This window comes from Bombus huntii, chromosome 10 (assembly GCF_024542735.1).
Source record: "Bombus huntii isolate Logan2020A chromosome 10, iyBomHunt1.1, whole genome shotgun sequence".
NCBI classification, from domain to species: domain Eukaryota; kingdom Metazoa; phylum Arthropoda; class Insecta; order Hymenoptera; family Apidae; genus Bombus; species Bombus huntii.
Genome location: NC_066247.1, coordinates 1333936 through 1358043, shown reverse-complemented (window position 1 = coordinate 1358043; position 24108 = coordinate 1333936). Strand labels below are relative to the sequence as shown.

At 35.9% G+C, this 24108-nt stretch overlaps 1 long non-coding RNA gene across 1 annotated transcript in view; it reads right to left on the bottom strand.

The window, feature by feature from the left end:
* Nucleotides 1-22625, bottom strand: part of LOC126870352 (uncharacterized) — a 136951-nt gene extending 114326 nt beyond the window's left edge. The window contains exons 1-2 of the long non-coding RNA XR_007691307.1: nt 22525-22625; nt 21758-21876 (exon numbers count right to left, since the gene is read on the bottom strand). This is a non-coding gene — a long non-coding RNA (uncharacterized LOC126870352). The remainder of the gene's footprint in view (nt 1-21757; nt 21877-22524) is intronic.
* Between the last annotated feature and the right edge of the window lie 1483 nt (nt 22626-24108).

Below are 24108 nucleotides of genomic sequence, written 5' to 3'. Positions count from 1 at the left end.
ATACACATAACGATTGCAAGTCTTGTTTAACATATAATCTAAGAACTAGTAACCGGATACTGCAAACGGAAGAGCTAGACTAATCAAAAATTTCTTATTTAGCGATTAACACTAAATTACTATATAACATACCATTGTAGTGTAAAACACTGTAATTATAAGCGCGAAACAATTTCTAAGCTATAGCGATCATTCCTCCACTGTAATAAGATTTCACATAAATCCCGTTTGAAACCAATATGAATCGGTATCATGATTGAAATTTGAATCAGCGAACTGGAACGAATATTGCTGATTAATCGAACTAAACATCCCATCTCCACATATACATAACACATATATGTGAATACAAGTCCAATAATTTTGATTACTTTGAATATCTTCGGTATTTTTAAATATATATACATGGGAAAACTTTATTTGTACGAATTATATCGAATGGAAATAGGTATGCCAATAATATTTACGGATATATCAGGATCATCTCCGATTTTTAATATTTTACAGCGAAGAATATATTTTAACGAAGATACGTCTTGTGTAAGAATTACGATGCTACAGACGTACGTCGTTGGCACCTTCTTCGCTTTAAAGAATTCACAATATCATCGTGCAGAAGTATCTTCTCTCCCAAATCTCTATAATATACTACTCATAAAACTCGAATAACTAGGAATCTCCGAACTTGGACACACTTCTTTTACGACGTTTCGCGTGTAACGTATTGTCATATACGATTGATTGATAGAAACAAGGTAAAACATAGGATATACGCGGTGATAATGCTTGCATAAGTACTCGATGATAACTATACATCTCGTTTAGAAAGTTACATAACAGGAAGGTGTAACTTTGAGCTGTACATTGACTCTCGATCTACTTGTGTCAGTAAGTGACTACGAATTCTGAATTTTGCTTGCTATTGTATTATGGAACAAAGTCCAATTATAGTTTCCCATTTCCAAAGATCAAGTAAATATTCCTATTAACAATCAAAAGCGTGGTTTCCAATTTACTACGTTAAATGTTATCTTAACTATAACGCTGTACAGTAAGCGATGAACAAACTGGAGAACATTATCTGCGATTTACGATAATATTCGAAAGCATCCGCACAGCATCCGCGTGATACGATATGCCAGTAGCGGTGCGTTGACATAAATACTAATACCGTTCGACCAATACGCCGGATGTCAACCGGAATTACGTCTCAGTCCATACGTTAACTGATGAAAAAGTTTTAATACCGTCGCCCAACTCCCAACGGTACACTATATTTCCATGAACTTATTGTCGAGCCGCGAAACTCAGCTTTTTGCGGGACACGTGTTGCCTGATGTATTCTAGCGGCTCGAAAACTTATTTGCCCCGGAGACTACGCGCCATATTTCATAATGCGTCGGTATATTCCCGGCAGGTCGTAACGTCGCGTTGCCCTAGAATCAAAATAAAGACGACCATCCGCTGACGTATTCCCTTCCTGCACCGCGACGCGATTTTTTCATCGAATCGTTATACAGTGCGTGATGTTCCAGAGTGTCCAGAACCATATACTTTTAACCTTTAATAAGCGCGACTTACACGTATCTGCCGTGTTAAGCGAAAAGGGTGTATCCGCAACTTTCGATACTTGAAGCCATTGCTACCAAGTAGCACAGAAATAGTTTATCTATATACATATTAAATAAGACAGTCGTGTCCGCATTGAAACCGAAGATGCAACAGTTTATATTTCGGACTATGTGAAATCGATGTCTGCTTGTTAAATACTAAGTCATTTTTCCCAAATCCACCTTTTGATCGGACACGCGTATTTAAACTTACACGATGGGGTATATCATTCGTACGAAAATCAAGCCAAGTCATACATCTTAATGCCAACGAATGATTGATAATTCAGATCGAAGTGTTATGTTTATATTCGACGGTTCGTATCGCTTATCTCTATGATAAGGATCGTTTAATAATAGTTTTGCAGTTTACATGAGAGCACGAGTTATGTTATTCATTAATATCGACAGTGGTGGACAAACGCGTTGTTTTGGTTGACGTTATCAGTAATAATTCGGATACACGGTTGAAACCGCTTTACAGGCAAATATTTTCGATATTTTACATTTTTACATTGTTTATATATAGACGATGGTTTTCATGGTGGTGAATAATGGTTGTGACAACAGATCAGGATTTGATACGAATATTTAGAGTCGGCCGAGATAAATTTAGTTCATAGAAGTTACCTAACGGAGGATACTTCTGAAATATACATCATCGATCGTCAGATTTACACGTTTCTTCTTCCTCTTCTTTCCTTTTTCTTTCAAAAGATGAAAATGACTCTCAAAGTCAGTACGAGATCTCATAGAAATTTCGTACATGTATATTTTATGGAAGTCGGCGTGCCAATTATCCGAAAACATAGATACCGAATGTTAAATCAAAATTTACTATTTGCGAGAGAAGTTTAATCGGAAGCTGAACTCGCTGGAAGATAGATTACAGGAAGGTAAACTCGAAAGTATGAGCGGTAAGTGCATCGCGGCAAGAATGAGATTGAAAGTAAAAGTAATGTTGGGAGAAAGTCTATAGTGGCAAGAGTAAAAGTACGAAATTTTAAACGAATAGTCATCAAATCTGTGTATTCGATCGTCAATTGAAGAGCGAATAAACAAATAGTTAAAAATACTTAGATTTTATTTGTATTTACGACTACATAAAGTAGCGTAACATTTATAACCAGAAGAAAACTAAATTCAACTAAATCCATCTGTTATTCCGATGCCATTGCAATTCCTAACAATTCGTATTCCATTTTCACAATAAACATCAGCATTATTTGTAACAGGTATGTTCCTGAGGATCGTATCATCTCCTTTCCTTACGATTATTTATTTTACCACGCCATTCAACGCTCGTGAATTATCGGTTGCTTACATCATGAAAATGGAAAGCGAATCACGATATTTCGCTTTTATTAATTACATCTGCCACCGATCGTACGTTTCCGTGCATAAATGCGCGATTTAGTAGGCGTGTATATTTCCCACAATGTGTTACCACATCGGTTCGCGGTTACTCCGCATATTCACACACCATGAACCAAAATTTGAGTCGCGTGTACGAGAATCTCTCTCGTACGAGTGAAAGCTGGAGGTGGATGAGGGAAACGACCGAATATAATTCTGTCGAGCGATAAGCGGACGCGTAAGTCTTCGTTTGAATAAATTCGCGCATTCTCACGCGGATAATTAATCCGTAATCCGCTAACGGATATTAATTGTCCTTCGCTATTTAATTTTCGCGATACCAGCACGATAGAGAAAGGGGATTTTTGATTACCAATATATGAACATCGAAATATTAACTGGAACTGTGTATTCGCAACAGTCTAAATGCTATCAATCGTTGCTTTCAATTATTTTATCTTCTTACAAAGGAATTTAAACAGGAGCTTCTACCATTTTAGAGAGAACCTCTGTTGGCAGCGAATGCCAGAACAAATTGATATATTTCGCAAAGTTGTTCCTTTTCTTTCCATATTACAAACGAGAATTTGACAGAATATAATAGTGCGAATGAAATAAAAACATTGATATAAATAAATTAAAACAGAGAAATTTATTACGGGCTAATATTATTATTATTTATTAATTAATATATGTGCATGTAGACGTCTATGAAGTACGCTGGTGTACCTTCAGAATCCACTTCATGCAAGACGTACATTGAACCATATGTTGTCTGAACAGGTTTTTTGCGTTAACACGATATATGGAATACGAAATATTTATTGACATTCACGTAACATATTGCATCGACATTTTACATTTTCGTCATGTAATTTTTTATATTTTTCAATGGGCATAGAAAATGTGTCTCGCAGTTTCCATTAAAATATTATACATCATCCTGTTACTGAAATATCTTTCGTTCGGACGTCCGTGATCACCGGTTTTATCGATCGATTAATCGTCGTTGACGCAAATTACTCGTAACCGTATAAATCTCAGGAACTAGAAAATAAAATAAATCGATTCTTTTCGATACAGTTTTGCACTGATTTACGACAAATCTTAACTTATCACTGATCTTAATTTTAATATTTTAATATTTCCTCGATGAATCGTACGTTCCCCGATTACGAAACCGATCTAGATTCTATTCAACTAATTGTCTGCAACTTTTTAGGATTCATCGATTTATATTTTATCAATCAAGGACAATCAAGGGCATTGCGTTAATGTATATTTTTTTTTGTTTATCCACTGTAAAAAAAACGCGTCCATCGTGATTCAATTTATGTCGAATCGTATCGGAAATTGAAATTGAATACGAACAATCTGGAATTTGCGTTTTGTTATGAGATTACAATAATATTGTTTGATCGTGAAAAATGCAATTAACTTCTCCCGTTTTCGATGATCGAATTTTTAGGGATATAATAATCATCCAAATTAATTTGCAACACAGCGTATCGATAGAAAAATATTTTTACGGATATAGTATTTAATTTACGATATGTGTTAAGCGTGTGCGCGATTCATTGATACTATCTATTAAATAAAGCCAAGTTACGCGATTTCCCTTACAAACGATAAGTTAGGAATAAAGAAGAAGGAACAATTGCGCGACACTTCGCGTTTGCAGTAAACATATAGACGATTCGAGAAATTTTTGTTCGGATCCACGGAAAGGGTAAGTTCTAACTTTTGAAATTACTTTCCTTTTCGCGACATACTCCGTTTTCGAATGTGCTTCTTCAATCTCTTTCGCAGCTTTCCAATCCTTGTTTCAAGAAAAGCATTGCCTTGTGATAAAGTCAACGGTCGCTCTATTCGTCGGGAAAGTTTCGTTGAATTCCTTTCTCCAACCAACAACAACTTGCTAAAAATGAGGAACAAACAATAATTTTCCCACCCTTCTCTCCTTCCCCTTCTCTCTGTCCGAGAAGCGGAACCGTGTGTACGCAGTGATTAAGAGTTTCAAGCGGAAGTTTTCGTCGGCTTTCTTTGATGTTACATCTAAAGTTATTACACGCTGCTACCAAGTACGCAGCGTGAAACTTATGTTGTTACTCGCAGTACACTTTATAGAATAAAACGCATACTGTGTATATAAAAAGGAAAACAACTGTGTAAGAGGTTAGTCACGAGGACCGAAACACCTAATAATATCTTTGTTAAATTGATCGAAGATAAAAGAAAATGTTACAAAAATTCTAGCTTTTCTGGTTGAAATAAGTTTGTCGCGTGAAAAAATCTTACAATTTCCCATCGTGGTTTAAAATCGTGAATACAACTGTCGTATTAAAGTGTCTTTTGCCTAGTTTAACAAGCAGCGACAATTACGCTATGGCTACAACTTGACATTTCTTTTTTCCCCAAATCGTTGTCGCATTTCCCGTGCGTTGTTCTGACGCATTCTTTTAATTAGTGTGAAAGCTACGGCCGCAACGAGATACAGGTATGAAATTTTAGCAAACATGAAATTCAAATGAAGTCGCCTCGGAGAATTTTACAAACCACGCCGATCGCGGCGAGACAGCGTCGTCAAGCCAGATTATAGAAGACGAAGAGGTAAAAATAATTTACATAGGTTTATTCGCTACTCTGTTATTTCATTTGCTTAATGGTCAGCAAATGCATTATTTATTTTAGAAGATTATTAGCTCTTTACACGTTTCCTTCTTTTTTCCATTCCGTCTTATTCCCCTATCCTCGAACGATCAGGCTAACGATAAGCCAGTCGATCTGACAGAATTATCTAGAAGCAAATAATTTGTTGGAAGATTATGTCTCAGCACGCTCTATTAAACACAGTTGGCTGATACGTTTGATGCTCGACTAAAACAGTTTGATTATGCCGTGTATATTAGGCTTTCTAGCTCTTTTGCGAAAGACAGAACAAGCGCGATCATCGCTTTTCTTTCGGAATAAGAACGATTTTGGATGTGAATTGGACGTGAACGTAGGTAATAATTTGGAGATGTTGAAAAAACTTTGAAAGAACTTTGTATAAGCTTCGTATATCGTACTTGTGAAATTCTATAATTTTATAAAGTTTCAACAACGGATGGATTCAAAAAAGTATTTTTAGTGATTCAAGTTTAAATCAACAAAAATGTAATTTTTGATTTGTTTGAGCGAATCTACGAGTATAACAGGAAGACAGATTTGCGTTAGGAGTTTATCAATCTGCCAACTACGTGATCGCGAACGATTTTCGATTTGAGTGACAGATCAAATAGATTGACGAATCATATCGACAAAAGCTATCGAGTCCGTAGAATTTATTTAGGTTGCGTTTGAAGAAATATTACTTGTAAACCACGTTTCAACAAAACAACCTGATACCATTCATTGATACATTACTCACGGCTCATGGAATATTTATTTCACATTTTTAAGATGAATATCACGATTATTCACGAATGACAAGCTAAAATTACAGTTGTTTTTTTATATAATAGATGAAATAAATTTCACTAAAGAAAGAAAGAAAAATAGGAAATATAAAGTGTTCTCCATTTAGCAGTTAGCATCCACTTTGATAGACATTAAATCGATAGAAAAGACATTTCAATAATATGTATAATTCATTGCGAAGCAAGAATGTTATCTAGAATTACGTCACACCGCATCAAAGCAGAACCAACTGCTGATGGTTGAGTCAAGCTGCTCTGTTTCTTGCATTTACGAAACTTCATTTCGTTGTTAGAGGATAAATTCTAACGATTATACTGCTTGTTAGCATTTAATATAACAAAACGGTATGTAACAAAAACGGATTGGAACCTTGTTTGCGCCATTCTGGTCTTACTATTCGTTCGATTTTTCGTTTATAAACTAAAGATTTTCTTTCGTTTGTTTTAGAAGATTTACGAATTCTTCGTTCGTTTAATTCTTAACAGCAGTTTTTAAAAATTTAACGTTAACAGTTTACATCGTAAGGAGAAACGTATTGTAAAAGAATCGTACGCAAATGTTATTACTTACATGTATCTGGAAAAATAGAATATTTATTTTGTACAGTTATATCGAAAACTAAATTGTTGCTCACGGAAATACAGAGTGTTCTGTTTTCAGTTTCTCGGCGGTTATAGCACTGAATCATTGTAGTGCTGGTTATCTTTATACGGCAACGTCAAAAAATTTACAATTAGTTATATATATAAGTTTAACGGAGAAAATGTGTTGGTCATGAATCATAATCAATTTTAGATATACACGTACATTTTTACAACATACTGATATTAATGAAGTTCGGTATATAAGCAGAAGGCAATTAATAATTTCTTAATGCAAATGAAGCGTTTTTTTCTTTTTTTTTTTTACTATAACCCGTGCATTTTTATCCATTACGTTTTCTCGTGTTTTCAATTATATGATATTAAACTAAGACCTTAATTTAGTCAGATCTAGGAAAGGTCTAATTTGCTTCATAATTCTAACAATAAATCATCATACTCGAATTATATATTCTCGGGTGTGAAGAAAATCCAAAAAGATGCGATGACAGAGCTGGCATCCCCAGCGGTCCGGCACGTTGCCTGGAAGATTTATGAAAAGAAATACTCGTAAATTATAAACACGGGCTTTTTGCGAACATGATGCCAGCCGTAGCATGCGGTTGTAGGCCAGTTTGATACATGACGTGCAAACAGAGCGAACGTACGCTTGCTCGGAATCTGGCTGACGTGTTTGGTATCTATCATCGTGCAGAGGACCATAAAGCGCGAAAAAATCGTTCCAGCTGTGGAGCGGAAATTAGGACGTATCTCCATTTCAGTTTGTATCTTATCGAATGGCGTATACTTAATACGGTTACGCATTCGAACGCCCAACAAGCTTTTCGCTCTTCAATTCTGCCATGCTGTCTCATAGATCAATTTATCGTTAGCTCGTAATCTTCATGCACGTTATTTATTCATACTGTGTGTCGTGCTCCACTGTTTCTTATTCGTAGATATGATTGCTGTCATTTTGGAGAAATTTCAAATTCAAAAATTCTACAGAATGCGCTCAAATATATAAAATACATAAACTAGATCACATATGATATTAAGTAGATAAAACAATTCTCTATTTAGATCCCATTTGTTTAACTATGTTTATAAAAATATAAAACTGCATAAACAATCGCAGTCTACTAATATATCGAGTCGGAAACGAACGAATAATTTGTAACGAAAGAAAGGTTCGTGAAGAATGTTACCGAGGCGAGTCGTATAATTGATAACGAAACTCGATTAGCCAGAAAAAGTGATTCGAAATGTAAGATGGTGGCTCTACTAATTCTAAGAAAATCGGCCAGATATCAGACGTGAACATTCAAGTAAACAATACAAAGTGTTTCTTGCAACTATGACACTGCTATCACGTTCGTGTCGTTTATATTTTCAGACAAGTTTCTTTAAACTTTCTTTCTTGTTCCTTATCCACATTTTTCACGGCATGGCGAGAACCTGGTCAAATTTCGTATACTTGGCGACCAGGTCCACGGGAGTATACTATATCAGACACCTACATCACTATACCTTTTTCCATATTTTTTCCACTTTGAATTCCACGCTCGTAACTTTCCTTAACTTTCTTCGTTTTCGTTTCCCTTGAGTGTTCTTCTTCCTTTTCCTTTTTTCTCTATCTACAGAGTGGCATTCCCACCCCAGGGAACAATAGATCTTAATGCTCGTTTATCCTGTCAATAAATGCAGTTGCAAACAGCTGTTGCAATTATTCGATAGTAATCACGTATGATATAACGATATTATGTAATTGACTAATGTGTAATTTGATATACGAGGCACAATTGACTGATACGTAATCTCCATTTGATATAATCTATTCGATAACTTTCGCGATCAAATAATGCCCATAGAAATCCAAGATTCATTGAGTTTGCTAGACAGCTTAAGAAAGATCTAAGCAATTAGACAGACTTTCGTCTTGTGCCTTAATACGAATACAAACCCAATTAGCAAGCTTATAGAAACCGAGAAAATTCTGTGCAGCAAACGCAAGCTTCGCCTAAATGCTTGAATCTGCAAAGATTTGTACAAAAACGGTATGAAGAATGTGGAGAAAACTTACATATTTTTGAGCATTTGGAATTTAAATATTCTCCATTTTGGACGTTGCTTCGTTTCTTCAGCTTTGAAATCGACGTTTGGCGGAAGTAATAAAAGTTAAATGCGTCAAAGGATCATCGAATCGAGCCGGCAGAAAGCTGCAAAGACGACTGGTCTTGTTCGATGACGTATCAATGCGGGTCCGAATCCCTACGTACTTGTGAGTTTGTTGCAAAACTCGCCTCGACGGCTGACGAATTTCAGCACGTTTCGCACACTGACGTTTAATCTTCCTTGAACGTGTTCGTGGTGCACGCCACCGAATTCACTCGTGACACCGTTTTGAGCAGCACATAGGAGACGAAATTTCTCTGTCTTACGTATGATTTTGTTTGACTTTACTGACAACCGACGGCAGAACAGCGGTCGTCGTTGTCCCATTTGACGTGATTAGAAAACGCGATCCGAGGGCTCGTGCGAGAGTACGAGTTACAGCGAAAACAATCGATGCAACTTTTGAAAATCGATGGAATCCCGTTGAAATGACCGAGAAATGGCACGGAAGTTAGAACTAGCCCGCCATTGGAAGTTTCGAAGTTCGCTCATTGTTTCCCCCGAATCTTTTACGGTTTCGTACCTTTTTCTGACATTCTTGTTGCGCAGAATTAATGAAAATTATTGGAACTGCATGAAACATCGCGTGAACATTGTTTAATAGCATAACAGTGTATAAAAATTCACGTGTTTATTATAGTTTAGAATTCTAGGGAAGAAGATGAATTACCAAAACAATATTAACATTCTGTACCTTTTTTTCTACCACATTTTCTCATCTCAGACTCGACAAGTTTGAACCTTCAAAGGAATACAATCGTACAGAGACAGATCTCATTATACCACTCGTTATATCACACGCCTGCATTCTCGAATCTTCTTCAGTTTTCGATTTTTCCTCCAAATATTACCGTTACTCATTACGAAACAAATTGTCACTGGAAATATAGAGGATATTTCATCATCATCCGCCGTTATTCCACGGATCGTTATTTTTCGGAGCAGGTGTTTAGTCGCCCGATGTATCAGCCACTATAAATTTCTTCGGATAGGTATGCGCGTAAATTAACTGCTAAAGAGACATTTATGCACTTGTTGCACTAAGTCTGTAGTGTACGTGTGGCTTTTATGATTTCCACGTGTCTTTATGGTCACCAATTCATCGCGTTAAACAAGACGAATTGCATGTGGGCGACGTACGCACGGCCGTCGATGAGACCGATTCGTTGCATAAACGTCGGCCCATGGATGACGTACGAACAATGAATATGTATCAATGCAGACTCTTCGGCCGTCGTTCGCGTTCCACTCTTCAAAACACTTCGACACTGTTATCCTTGTATTTGATTTCCGGCGCTGGTTCGAACGAGGCGTTTCTCGAACGTTGATTGGAATAATTGATAGGTCGTGTAAACCTAATTCGAATAGAATCGCAACATTTTTGTTGTAAAATAGAAGAAGTATACAAATTTTAGAGAGAATCATGTGTAATTTTAAATATAAGTCTAATCAAGCGCTATATTCTAAGTCGAACACGAGTTTAACTGATTTAGCTTTAACCAATTTATGTCTCAAAAACGTGGATTATGATTTTTAATTTATAGTTCATTAAATATAACAAGTTCTCAAGATTAGAAGTTCCATAGAATAGTAAATTATTAAGAACAGTAAATATGTTCCTAATAAGGAGTTTCTTATGTAAAATTTCTTATGAACCAAACGAATTTGACGTATAAAGAGATTTAAAATCTGGACATGGTTCTCGCGGACCACTTGATTTTCACTTTTTATTACTTTCCTCCGTTATCTCTCTTTCTCGCGTTTCCCTTTCCTACCTGTCTCTTTTTCTTCTACATCCTTTTTAACTACATCCTTTTTTGAAACTACATGAACTGGTCGTAAACCGAATGGACTGATCAGTCGACGTATGTACCTGTCCGTTTGTACTCGATTTTGTCCAAAGTTTGTTATATCGTTATTTGTATTTATTCGTCATCGTCGTATATTAAAATTGAGCAGCAAACTCTCTAGTTCATTAAAATAATTTATTAGGTGAAAATAAATGGATAGATAGAAACTTTCCTATTTTTAAGAAAAGAAATTAATAATGAAATATGCGAGTAACAAACCGAAGAACTAAAAAACTTCAAATGCAATCTTTAAATGTAATCTTAGTGAATCGTAGAATTACCGAACTTGTATATATATCTAACAGGTTTTCTATCAGACCTTATTCCCACAAATTCTGATATAGCTATCGATTCCCTCCAATAAATCTCTCGTCCAAACATTGAACGTCTCTACGTTTAATTTACGAATCCACTAGATAGACTTATCGGCGATTCCATTATACTAAAGTAGTAAGATTGACGACTGCTTACATTAACTCTGCAGTAGAATTCTTAATTTTAATTCTGATTAATTTTAATTATGCCAGTTTTATTCTATTGAGATCGCGGAGAATCTAATTTCTCTATCTTTCTTCTATGAATTATGATTCCTTTTAATTCGTTGCTCTTCTTCTTTACATCCCTAACTAGAAGGGAAACGTATTAAAAATGCAGAAACTAAAACGTTGTGATTATCAGTCAATACACTATTGATGTCTCCACTAATGATTTTTGTAACAAGTAATTTTTGTATTTTCACTCCCGTTAATAAATTACCTACCAATTAATCATTGCACACGTCAATACCACGACGAGGGTAACTTTCGCAAATTTTTCCAACTTTAGTTTAGTTTTCATTGCGTAAAAACTTGACGTATATTATTATTGATAATTCTTGGAGTTTAAACGCTACCGATCGTTAAATATTTCAAATGCGGTATGAAAAGCAAAATTGATCTGCTATTTTATCCTTTGCAATTAGTTTCGAGAGATCGAGTTTGCGCAACGTACAACAGATATATGCGTAACTACGTTCGGACAAAATTTGTTACATAACGGAGATTACCGACATTACTGCAGATGAAGAATGTATTATTTATTGTGATTACAAACTTCGCAATTATTAAATTCCCGTCTACTACAGTAACCAGCGGAACGTTGGTGAATTGTAATTAAATTTATCTCTCTTTAATGATTACGAAGCGTAGAATATTACGTGTAATTGAAATAGCTTGTCCTGTGAGCTGCAACGTTCTTTTGTTGTTAAGCACACGAAAAAAATTACGATGTTTCGCGGAGTAATTGACGTATGTTGTTTATTAAAACATGAAAATTAGCTACATACGGAAAAGAGGAAACCGTGCGGATATGCCCACGAAAAAATTTACATGTCGAATTGCACGAAGTTCAAGTTTCAGCGTAATTACCTAAGTTTAATAACAGTCACCGTATAATTTTTGCAACTGACGATCTTTCATATTTAGTGGTCAATTTAGTGGTTTAATAAAAACTCTGTTTCTAGAAATTACAGAAAAAATTCGCGTATACCGCAATTTATGTAAATCACTTACAAAAGTCACTACATGTACGATATGCAATCAACATAAAAAACTTAGAACCGTAATGCAGTAAAATCGTTAATATTTCAAAAAGGAAAAGATGTATTAAACATACGTGGAACGCGAGACTTGACGTTCGTGTTAATTCTTGCATAATATCAAATTAAAATATTAGTAGGAAGAATCTGACCGAAATGTGTATGTACATATGTACCTACATATACATATAGACATAGAAGAGCAAGCGTCACTTCAATCCATTAAATACAGTCGATCGACATATTGCGTTGGTTGCACGAGGAAAGCGTCGTACAATGGTCAGCGTGCGTCGTCATTGGCACGTGAGCACGATTCGTCGCATAATCGCCACGCCGTATACAACGTTTGAATATGCAAATGTACGAACGCACGCATTATACGCGTGGTTTCCTCTAAATTCAGCCGGCGAGTTGTACTGTAATTAATAATCATGACTACCGATGTATACGTACAATGTATGTACGACGATCAACGAGAACGACTACTTACACAGACGATTCAACCAAGTTCTTCGGGGTTTGGGTCAGATTTATGTAATAAAATATAACCAGAAGAGAACAAGCGAGATAGACGAATGGGGGAAAAGAAACGGAGAATATTTTATCCTGGACTAGCTAGTAACCATCGTTAAGGGCTCTTAGCAAGCTCGTGCTAAGACAGGGCTGTGCAGGTTAGGTCAGAGAACGTATGTATTTGTATGAATGGGATAGTTAGGCAAGGCCTTTCGAGAATTCCCTTGGTATGAATTCCTTTAGTGGTCAGTATTACGGCATCGCCCCAGAAAATTCACCACGATGGAAAAGTAATTGCACTAATTTCTCCATATACGTAACTGTGATGTAATTTAATTCGTTCTTATAAAGGAAAGATATAAGCGTAAAAAATTAATTACGAGAATAGTTGAAATGTTCGAAAAGCTTATGAAGCTTTTACGGACGGAAAATTTGTGGAATGTACATAATAGTACATAATAATAATCTTACCACATATTTTACTTTCTTTTAGCATGCAACCATTTTCTCACACGAAAACTTCATTTCATCTACTACTATCGTTAAAGAACTCTTATGTTAAAGAACGCTCGGGTTCACTTGAAACTTGAAAGGGTACGTCAGGTCAAATTGTATAACAGGACTACATTGCTACTACATTGCTACTATCGAACAATTTAAATTTAGAAGACCTGAAATCAGCTGACTCGATTAACAAGGGCAAGATATTTCAAGTCAAGAAAATAATAGGTTCACAAATCCAAGTCTAATCTTATCTAATCTTAACGATGTTTGAGGTTTTAATCAAGAACCTCATTTATAAAGTTTTTCAGTGACAACAAAAAGATATGGTATAATTATTTATACACTATGACATGTGTATGTAAACATTTAAGTGATTAATTAAGCTCTGTTTTATATACTTTAATAAAGTTTTAAAGTCCTAAGCCTCGACCTTTAAACTAAACATTGCAATGATATGTACAGATTGTAGGTTCCAAGAATATTTCCATATAATCGTCACATACTATATATTATTTCCAAACTAATAGAATATTATTATAATATTATTCATTCATATAATCATCATTCATATAATATAATTCATAATTCGTCGTGAAAGGACGTAGAGGGTATTTTTTTAGAGTGAAATGTGTACTTATTTTTTTTCTTTTCGAATAAGATCAGTGACGATATCCACGATTACAGAAAAAGAAGATGGAAAAGCATGATTCTTTTAAAAAGAGAGACTAGACTCTGAAGATTTTTCATATGTTCGTGGGGTGACAACACGCATTATGAATTCTCATGCAACTGCGGGGAATTTAATCGCTTGTAACATACACGATGTCACGTACGTTGCCGAAATCCTGATGCGTCGTTCTTCCTAGCATTTGCATTCGTTCACACGAGCACAGTTCTCTCGTTAATGAAATTTTACGGAAAAGTCTGATAACCGATACGCTTACAGGAAAATAAATTTCTTTTATTACGAAATAATCAAATTTGTTATATTTTGTTTGTTCGCGTGCTATCCATTATCCACTGCAATAAGTGAAAACATAATTAGAACGTTAGTCTAAATGTATCATAACTTACGAGAAAAATATTTAAGATCAATTTTTTCAAAACTAACACTTTGTTTGAATAAATTTTCCTGTTCTTTCGTGTAGAATCAATGTACGCGGTTATACATACCAACAACATTACGAGGCAGATACGGTGTGTACGTGGTAACTCCAAATGACAGTTTCAACGAATTAGACATTTTATTTGCCGATTACTGTTTCTACCAGCTTACGGTTACTACTAGCAATTGTAAAACATGTTTAATTGTGGAGGGGATATTTTAATTGCTATCCGTAATGCTACCACAGTCGTTTAATTTTAACCAATTTCGATCAGATTGAACATTTATCTGTTTTGCTTTGATTTAACAGTATTTCATGTGTTTTTGGCACTATTTGCGTATTACTCTCTTTGCAGGTTGCGTATAAATAGAAACCATACTATTGCGAGCGTATTCGACTTCGGCCTTAGATACTAAATATATATCATAAATAATTATGGTTCCAAATCACGTGGTTTAAAAAGATTGATGGTATACGTATCTGGTAAATATTGTTGTATCCTGCACGTGATTCTAACGAGGTTCAGACATGTGAAATTTATGAGTAGACCGCGGATTTTTATGCAGATTTACATTTTTAAGAATATAATTAAGGGAGTAGAATCTTTGTAAAAAGTTGTTTTACCTACTCAGCATTGCTGGAGGCACTATATTTTTGATACTTTTTATATTTTTTCACATTATGTGCATCCTGTGTAATTTTTCACTTTCAGATTTCCTATGAATACGTAAAAATCCGCAGTCTATTTATGAATGATTAGGAATTATCCTTCATCGAAGGCATTGACCTCGACTGTTGAACTTAAACTACGGGTCACGAGGGCCATGCGGACACGTATCGTTCATAGGCTAATACCAGTGTCATGTAACAATTCTAGACTAATAATTCCGCTAGAATTAAACGATTTGTATGTGCTATTCAATAACATAAAAATTATCAAGTATAATTTCAGCATCAATGATTAATATTATATAAGACGAACTATTTAACGTGACTACCTCAGCTACTTTCCTTATTTTTAATTTATTATTTTCGATCGATTAAATTTTTCCTTTCATACACGATATTATCTACGAAATATATTATTAATTCCGTAGAAAGTTCTACATTCTGCAACGTTTAGCTGATTATAGGAACTTAGTTGGGTGATCGGTCGTCGTCTCGTGACTTTTAAGCCAGTACGAGATTTATAGCAGAACATTTACAACTTTGCAGATTTATGTCGCTGTTTAACAAACAAAATAATAACTGTTATACTAAATATGCGATCCAAAAATTTCTAAGATTATTTCTAGCGTGCTATAGAATACACATTCTCTATATCTTCTATATTATTCATAATCTTTACAGCCATCATTCGATTCATCGCCTCAAAATTTACCGTTCTGTTAGGTCATCGATGGACGTGCGAGACATGCAGATAGATTTATATAAACTCTCTCAATGGAGCTAGATTAATCGTGTGGGGTTAAATCAATCCAAATGCTATGCGATACGATTTCATCGAAATTGAACGACCATTCCACTTCGGTATAACCGGAATGGCAAAACTCTTAATGATGTCAATGCTTCGACACTTAAGCCATATTTCGTTAATTTTGACCATTACCTACTGGTCATTATGCTTATATAAGATACGTAATTTCTAGAACCTTTTTAGAAACTTTAATTGATAATCGACAATGAGAAAATTTAAAATAAATCAAAAAATTTACATATACAGAAGCAGCATGACATTTAAAAATCGTAAAGAACTTTATACGCGTTGTTACATATTATACAATATTATACAATCTCTACCACATCTCTAAACTACATCCCTAAATATTAAATAAATGAAAAAGTATAGTATAAAAATCAATATTTTAATCGTTCAAATTAGACTTTAACGTTCTTCGATCAATCTATACGCTTACTCTCCCATACGCTCGATTAAATTCCTTCATCGAGCAATCGAATTGCAGATTTGCTAAATTACTTAGACTGTCCACTGTTCTGGAGTCGAGCAATCATACCGTGGCCGATTGCATGTGACTTATTCAGATTCCTTTGTTTCTGGGAATTTTGATTGTACGGTCAAACTATTCTGATATACCGGTGGCTGTCGTATCGAACCGTTAAGATAAATACCATGGCTCAAGAATGGCGTCGAGTAGACGTACAACGTTCGTTCATCATATTGCACCACTATTTCCGGAATTTGCATCGTTGCTACGGCTCACTTGCAGTATTGCTGGCTACACGTAGCAAACGTCCGCAGAAAAGCTTAGCAAGGGAACATATTTCCGCGTCTCAATATGCACCATAGCTCTTGTTGGAGTACGCGTTTCTCACGTACAACATATTTGTTTTGTTCCATATTTATACACTTCGTCATCTTATTGTAATATATGATCGTATTGCCACGTGGAACAAGGATTTGGAATTCAGTATATTAGATATTACTATGGATTTTTATGTAGTTTCATATTTTTATTGATATAGCTAAGGAAATGCTACCTACACACAGATTTATCTCGTCTGTTAAAGAAAATAACATCTACTTCACTTTGAATATTTTGTGGGAAATTACGCGTATTTATACATTTTTGCACTTTTAAATTTCCCATAAAAATGCGCACCCTCGTCATTACTGTATCATTTTATAGTTGACAACCTTTATTTGAGTCGGAAAGGGTATGTTATATTGCGAAGTTTTGTTGTTTTTTCGTAGAATTCTACTGTATACTTTACGCAAGTTTGTTGTGTGAGAACATAAGGTCGAAAATTTACCACATACTATTTTTCAGTACACAGGTCCGAAACACTGCTGCACCTATCACGACGTCGCCATTGTAATAACACAGAACCCCTGCCCCTTCATTAATATGTAACTTTTAACAATTTCTATGACCTCCGAAATCGAAATAGCATTTCTACTCTCAGAAGATCTCGATTCCCTATAAGTACCCAGCATTTCTAACTATAGAACGAGATTTGTAGAACAGTACCCATAAAATACTATTATAAGCACCAGAGTTGGATTTAACTTCATTAAACCACGATTCACCGAACACTCTCGATTTCTCTTAACAAACTCCATAATCCTCTCAACAAGACTCCGTTACTACGTATATTACTATGTACAACATACGCTACATACGCTAACTTATTCGAATATTTATTGTAGAAAACTTTTGTGTTCATACTGTACGTGTTTTATAAAACACTTTGGAATTTCATTAGCATTGTAATGAAATACGCCATGACTATGTTGATTTTTGAAATCATCAGAAAATGTATATAGAAATTACAAGAAATTATTTAAAGAAAAATAAGTATAGCGATCTTAAACATATGATAAGTATTATCTATATTAAATATGATCCCACTGAAGTTAAGTTTAAATACTTTTATGATGCCTGAAAAATATGTTTGTATTAAATATCTTGGAACTTTTATGTATGTTTTCAGATTAAATATTGAAACCTGTAAACAAATTCTCATTTTACAAATTTTTTAAAGGAGGCGAACGTTCTGAAATTTTAAAATATTGTGTCTATTTCCTGAAATTTTAGCTGCGAAATAAACTCTTCTAGGCTGGTGTCTTCTCGGGCCACACTTCGACTCCCTGGTCCCGAGGTTATCGGCGGCGGCCAACGCCTTGCGCGGCCTGCTGCCGAACATCGGCGGGACGGGAGTCGCGGTGCGCCGACTATACGAGGGCGTCGTTCGGTGCCGAGTGATGTACGGTGCCCCGGTATGGGCGGACGATCTGATGGCGAGTCGCCGCAGCATCCTGCTCCTAAGGAGGCTGCACGGGGTGACCGCCATCAGAATCGTCAGGGGATATCGAACGGTGTCCCACGCGTCGACGACTGTTCTGGCCGCGTTTCCTCCGTGGGAGCTCCGAGCGTTGGTACTCAAACGGAGATACTCTCACATGAGATAGACCCTGGAGGGACGCGGCCCCAGACGATCTGGGAACCGCCGAGGAGGATGCGTGGGACCAGTGGCGGTCTCAATTGATCAACGAGGGAGGCGAACATCGAGGCGTCGAGACGTTCCTCCCAAGTTGGGAAGCACGGAGGAGCCGCCGCGGTCTCCCGCTGTCCTACAGGATGACCCAGGTGCTCACGGAACACGACGTGTTCAGCGAGTACCTGATGAAGATCGGACACGAGACGACGGACATCTGTCACCATTGCGGGGAGGGCAGGGACACGGCGTAGCACACGCTGGAGTTTTGTCCGGCGTGGGAGCTGCTCCGCCACACCCTGCGTCTCGTCATAGGCAAGAGATCGACCCCCTCGGCGATCGTAGAAGCGATGCTGAGCAGGCCGTAAGAATACGAGGCTGTCCGCCTCTTCTGCGAGCGAGTTATGCTCGTAAAGAAGCGGGCAGAAAGGGAGAGGGAGCGTGTAGCGTCTCGTGCCACCAGCGTCCCCCTTCCGAATTTCTCTGCAGTAACTAGCATGAGAGCACTTTGATCATTTTAATCTGGTATTAGTGAATTAATCGATGTTCTACGATCGGAATTGACGTGTTTTTACAAGTAAGTTGTAGTAAATGAGTTGCCATATATTATTTAATTAATGAAAAAATATTCATATATTTATATCAAATGGAAAATATCGTTAAGGAATCTTTATTAGAAAAGCGAAAATATTCACTTGCACGAGACAAAACATTCCCTGTGAAAAAATTCTGACGTTTGTATTCTAATTTTGCGTACTGTCGAAAAGATTCCCGAAAGTTTCACGTGTACAACGCGTTTACCAAAACGACGGTCGCAGTTATACTTAATCCGAGAAAGAAAATAAAGAAAAGGAAAAACGCTAAAGGAAAGAGAAGAAGAAAGCACGTAGGTATATGTCATTAGGTAGTATTGATAAAATCGACAATCACTAGTTGCCAACCCAATATGTTCGTTCATTCGGAGCATTCTTGGATGACGGCTATGAACGCATCTCGCTTCGAGGAAAGAAGAGAGAGAGAGAATTCGGGATTTCCTTTCACTCGTTTGTTCAATGATAACGCGAACGAGATGTCGGATCTCTCGTCCGTTCTCGTTAAGGATATTATGCGTCGAAACGGTAGAAAGAAAGCGGATGCAGATGTTGTCCGGATTATAGTAGCGTTCCAGATACTCATATCGTAGCGTTATCTGAAAATACGATCGGCAAAGTCGAGATAATCGGATTATGTTGATCCTATTGCGTCGTTACTCGTTTATTCCATGGACGCAGACGGTTACGTTGTTCGCATAGCAAGTCGACCGCGTGCGGTATCAAAGTTTCCGCGAGTATCGTCCGTTTATTACTGCGAACTTCGCAGGAACTCTTCACTCTCGCGAAACCGTCTGGGACATTCTATTTTCATGCGCTTTTATTGCGGCCGCTTGAATCGCCCGATCCCTCCCTCACCTTTTCACTCCTCTTTCTCTTTTCCTTCCACTTCTTGTACGGTATAATTCATGGCAAAGCGGTCTGGTTCTTGGAGGAATTCTCGCCATTCAGAGTTCACGAACCTGCGCGAAAATAATTGATTCGACAAAGCGCTGGATAGAACGTCTGTACTCGTTCGAAGAAACCAAAGACTTGTATCGATTGTACTGTGTTATCGTAAAAGCAACGCCAATTCTTTATTAAAATGAATAGTAGGTATAGTATAAACGCATGCCAGGTAACTAATGAATTTTTCAATGATTTATAGAAGAGAATCACGGCATTAGTTATGGTTCGAATTAGAATGAAATCTTACTATGAAGTTACGAAGAATTCAATCAACTTACGGTACTTGTCATTTAATTTATAATTGTATCACACAATGCATTTACCAATGTATGATGCAATTAAAATATATCAAACGTGTAATACCGATTATTCAGGTCTTACCGTGTGGAGGTTGCTGCGCATGGAGACTCACCCTAACCCACGTCCCATTTACTTTCCCTTTACGCGTAAAAAGTTATTCATTTATAATATCAATTTATAAATAAATTCCCCTTTACAAAACGTCTAATCTTTTGATCATTATGCAAAATGAACAACAAAAGGAACTTTAAGGAAAACCTGCGCAGGAAACTAAGCATAGAAATAAACTTAACTAATAGATCCACATGAGACACTGTTTTGTGTATCAATAATTATTTTATAATTTCATTGTTAAGAAAATGTAAAGCAACTGATAGATAAAATAAAAAAAGTGAAATATGTACCACAACGAATTGCACTATCTACTTAATTATATGTATATCTACTTATTCTCTGTTTATCTACTTCACATTACTTTATCTACTTAAATACCACTCTTAATTATGCATATGGTAATTACTAATGTACTGGTATTGTTAATTAATTACTAATGAAGAATTTTGGTTATTTTACATGGCTGATTTTATATACATAGCTGAAAAAACGACAAAATAACAGAGTATTGTAACACTAATTGGTAAAATGAATTCAATAAAAATTATTGTTCGTATATCAACAAAAAGCTATTTCGATTATTCGCGACAGTTACACACCGAAATAATATCAAATTAAAAATTAACGTCTGTTTAATTCAACTTCAGACACAGCAGAATATAATTAATGACACTACTTTATAATATACTTAAATAATTTGATAAATTAATGACTAAAACAAACTCTTGAGTAAAAAACACTTAAATAAAAATGTTAACAATAAATGTACCTATTGAAAAAGAGGATAAAATCCAATGAAAATAATATGAAATTGAACGAATAATAATTGATTTCAAATGAAATATTTAACAGAAATATTCTCAGGCAATCCCTTCATCAAAACATATTCTTTGAGAACAAAGAAGTAGCGAGATTTGCCTGTCGCGAGGTGTTTTCTTGCACGTGAAATTTGATATCCTTTGACGGATAAAATTGAACTCGGGATCAATCACAACGAGACGTGCACTATGTTCGCCAAAAATTCTATGTAATACAGCCAGCCACCCGTGTCGATTCGGACCTTCCATCCTACGAGACATGATTGAGTGACCAAAAGAACAAAAATGCATGCGACTCACCATTAAACGCCAAGAACGTTATCATCGATGTTGTTGTGGTTCAGGAGAAGTCATTATGAAGACCGTCAGTAAATAGGAATCACCGAATTCCACTGCAGGAGACGAAGACTGGAAGAAATCTGTAACAAAGCATAGAATATTACGATTTGTCCATAAAGACAATATTAATTCTTTAAAATGTGTGAAATAACAAAAGATTGACGTCGATTTGTTCTTAACATCATACTGTTGATTGTTTAAAAAATTTAGGACAATGAGAAATAAAACTCTTCGAACTTGACAATAAGAAGAACTGAAATTCTCATAAAGACTAGTTACTATAAAAATTGGGATCTGATATAAAAAATAAAAACTTAGAAATGACTTTAATGACATCTAAACCAAGTTAAATATCTTTTTATTTAATTAATATACTTAAATATTATTATGGATAGTAAAATATTTCTTAATATCGGGAAATGCCTATGAATATTCCGTAATATAATTGATTTGTAAAAATTTTACTCTGAATGTCTCGTCATTAGAGATGTACAGAGAGACATGTACTTCGAAATAATAAAATATGGCGTGCTTTCTTCGTCGGTTAAACACAGCTGCGCAATACCAAAAAAATGCAATGCGCAGAACGTGTCTGTGATTATCGAAAAAAGTGACCAACAGCATTATTACTGGAAATTCGCGATATACGTATGTAGCAAAATGTAAAAAGTATTTCAATATCTTATTCAAATATGCTTTCCATTATTTTAAAATAAATTAAATGTTACCAAATATCCATAAACGGTATCGGATTCATCATCTATCATGGCGTCCTTTTGAGTTTCATGGCGTCCCTCCAATTCCTCGAAGTTTTCCTCGCAATCAAGCAATAATCTACGCAATAGAAGACGAAAACATTAAAATAAATGTATTGATAGAACGCATTATATAAAAATTAAACCATGACTAAGGTCAAATTACAAGTTCGAAGCTTATTATTATACATATGTATGTACCAGCTAATCGCTCTGAACATCAACACTGGAATGCATCTCCGCACCGCGGTTTGCCCAGCGAATTTCGGGTAGCGGAGTGGGGCAGAGGAGACTCGCCGGCAAGTCGAGCATGCATAAACTATACTCAAGGATATGTATTTCACTACACGTTCACTACATGTGGTCAAAAGGGAAAAGGTTATGAAGAGAAGCGAGATCATTACAAATAATGTGATCTTCACAATCGATCAGTGTTTTGTATAAAAGAAACCACCATTTGTGTTAAAATAAAGTGTTATCTATACTGAAATTGTGTCTCGATTAAAGGTTAGAGTGTAAGCTATTGGTGATTCGGGCAGTCAAGTAGGAGTACGAACACACGTAACACAAACGAAATAATTTCGAGAAATTGTTTAATTCCGATATAATACTCTTTGGCGAACTATTAAATAAACGTGTATTAAGCAAAGGAATCTATGAAAGGTGAAAAATTAGTACATAGATGACACCACCCACTTAAAACAAAATGACATGGATGCACTATGCTTTCCGACACGAAACTGGTGTTTCGTCCCGCTAAATGCTCTCCTAGCTGATTCCTGATTGGCTGAAGTGGAGCGGTATCTTCTCAACTTTTCAATTGAAATCGGTGCGGGAGATTAAAATATTATACGCTATAAAACTACAACGTAAGTAAGTACTTACTTATTTTTTCAGACTCTTTAAGTGCCCTACAAAATCTTGCATCTCTTAAAATAACCATCCAAATTAACTTCTATATTCTTACGGAACTGTGTCACCAAAAATTACATTATCGGATTTGTGTGGTCGATTATGGCAATAATTTTTGTAGGGTTGATTTAATTTCTCTTTTTACGAAATGTATACGTATTTCACAATTTCCTACGTAATTTCAAATGTTAACATACCACTAAATTCAAAATAAGATCCTGATCCGATTGATTTTAGTAGTACTAACAAGTTATCAAAACAGACGCAAGTATTGTTCCATGTAACAAATATTTAGTCAATTTCGCATCACTTTTGGCACACATTTACCCTATTAAGACGGCACTAGAACACAAAACGCCGCTTGTTAATCGTCACGAGATTACACCCTATGCTTCAGCAGTGATAATGAAAACTCCGGTGGAAATGCGATAATGAGCGTCATTAACGACAAACGACGCTTTTTCTCATTCACTTCTTATTCTTGGCTATGGTTCGTTGCCTCCAATACGCCGGGTAGCTGTGCGCTGCATGTATTAATTAACAGAGTTCGACTTCCGTCGAGAGGTTAGTTTGCTCCGAATCCAATGGTTAGGAAGTACGATCAGTTGTACACCGTGACAAATCGATATCGCTTTTGAGTTGTAT